Genomic DNA, 2,500 nt, shown 5'->3' with positions numbered 1-2,500 from the left:
ATGGATTTCCATCCTTCATTAATGGAAATTTTTTTGATGTAGTGAGTAATAGCTCTGGTTGTTCGCTGTTCAAGAATTCTTGTTTAGGCCGTTCGTACCATCCATACATAGTGTTTTGATCTAAGATTTCAATTCTTCCATGTTTCCGTCGTAGCATATTGTTCCATGGAGCTAAGTGGGAAGAAACAGGTGTTTCTACAACTCTACCACCCCAGTCAATTCCGTTCCACTTAATCCCTATTTCATGGACACATATCTTTCCGGCTAAGTAATGGGAAACCTTTCTCCTGTTACATTACATGAATCCTATTTTTCATTTCATCCGGAAAAAGCCATCTTTTTTTCAACAATGTCTTGTCATTCGATCCACTAGCGTTCCGTTAGATAGGAACAGATTTGATAAATACTGATAACTCTCGGATAGAGTATTAGAACGGAAAAATCCATTAGATAATGAACTATTGGTTCTAAGCCATCTCTGGCGCTGAATCACAATTCGAAGTGCTTTTTTTGCGTATTCTTGATAAACCAGGTTTATATATAGATGTGGAGGATCTTTTGGAAGTAAGAAGCCCCTTTGACATCTCTTCCTCTGCAAAGAATTCTCGATGTGAAAACACAGAGACAAAGGGCTGATCTTTGAATAGGAAAAAAGAGTGGATCTGCGGGGGTCCCAAATGAATTGGCTTATTCTAAAAAGCCTTGTTCTTTGGAAAGACCTATCTCGTCTCTGGTACTGCATGGTTCCGCTCTGCAAGAACTCCGAATCATTCTCTTGAAGCTCATACCTTTTCATCATAAATGATCCGCTTGCCCCGAAATGACCCGGCCAAATAGGGGAAATCCCAATTCATTAGGTTTCGATACAATCCATAGAAAGCCCCGAGGGGCGCCATATTCTAGGAGCCCAAACTATGTGATTGAATAAATCCTCCTCTATCTGTTCCGGGTCGAGGACTGCTTCTCCTTCCCCTTCTTCAAACTCCGATTCGTTATTTTTCATAGAGAAATCTCTGATCAACGATTAGAACAAGATCCATCTTGCATCATATATAAGGGATCCCTTGGTTCGGAGCGAAAAAAGCAATGTCACTCGATCATTATCAAACTGACTGCAATCTTTTTCTGTCCGTGAGGATCCCACCCAAAGCGCCTTGCACTTCTAATAGGCCATGAAATAGATCCGAATCATTCTCAATGAATCCATAAGAAGTGATCCTCTTTTTTTCATCGGGTCCGGGTAGAGACCAAAGGTCTTGAGCGACCGATCCGGACGCAGAACAACTCAAAAGATAAAGAAGTATCGTGAATTTTCATGCTCGTTCCAAGTTCGAAGTACCATTTGTACAAATAAAGAATCCCCTTCGTTACATGATTTCTTCTTCATATAGATAGATATAGGATCTATGGGGCAATTACTTATAAGTACATTTTGTGCAACAACCCTTCCATCTGATAGAAAGGATCCCATGATCCTGAACCGATCTACCTGGGATCGCAAATCCCAAGTTTGTCATGAAGAGCAGATCTAATTGTATTAGTGTCTATAATTGATTTCTTCTGTGTAATACTAATTGATAAGGCCTCATTGGTAAGTGCTACAAGATCTCGTGCACTGGAACCATGGTTATGGACTCGAATCCATTAGTATGGAACATTTCTTTTCCAAGTGAAATCCCCTAGTATAGGAAAGAGTGAAAAAGTGCTTTCGTTGTTGTGGAATAAGAAGCCTTATTATTTTAATGCATGTATTTAATTTATTCGGGGCTATTAGCGGGATCCACTTTTTGGGGAATATGAGTCGAAGCAATAACAAGACTATTTCTAGTCGAACATCTTCACAATCCTGGAGAGAGAGTTCACCAAGAGACCGAGGCTAAGTAATTCGACTCATTCACATCAAGATCATGAATGTTGGAATCCATATTATGCAAGGAGACATTGCTTTTGCTAATTCGAATGAAGGGTGATATAAAATCGGTCTATTTCCGACATCATATCCATAGTTAGCGCATTCATCATAGTTAGAAGCTCCAGCTCCGTATCAAGTCACGATCAATATCGTTACTAGCATCAATATCGTCACTATCATCAATATCGATATCATCAAGAAAAAAACCCTTCGGTTTTGTTATCCAGGAACTTGTTCAGACATACTGTAATGAAAGGAACATAGGAGTTTGTCGCTAGGTATTTGACAAATAGGATCGTCCGGTTCCTATAGAACCTATCACTCAAAAATACTCCTAGAGGGGGATAGGCTAAGCGGAGCGAAAAGGGTTTTCCCATGAGACGGGAAATGAAAAACTATTAGCCCCACACGACGTTTGTGAATAAGTGATTGTCTGATAATGAGCAAGGAATATCCGGTCTTTCTGCTAAACAGGATGTATTAACTCATAATTCCTTAGATACTTTTTATGAATGTTAACTAAGTATCGTACGTGTAAATTGTTCCCGGTTGTTCAATCATTTGACATCTACCAGAGCATTCTTTGAT

The 2,500-nt window shown here is 39.5% G+C and overlaps 1 pseudogene; it reads left to right on the top strand.

Annotated features, from left to right (window-relative positions):
* Positions 1-179, top strand: part of LOC125595138 — a 3,304-nt pseudogene extending 3,125 nt beyond the window's left edge.
* The last annotated feature ends 2,321 nt before the right edge of the window (positions 180-2,500 follow it).

Source organism: Brassica napus (assembly GCF_020379485.1).
Source record: "Brassica napus cultivar Da-Ae chromosome C9 unlocalized genomic scaffold, Da-Ae chrC09_Random_53, whole genome shotgun sequence".
Lineage (NCBI taxonomy): Eukaryota > Viridiplantae > Streptophyta > Magnoliopsida > Brassicales > Brassicaceae > Brassica > Brassica napus.
Note: the sequence above shows the minus strand (reverse complement) of the source record. Positions and strands in the feature narration are given on the sequence as shown.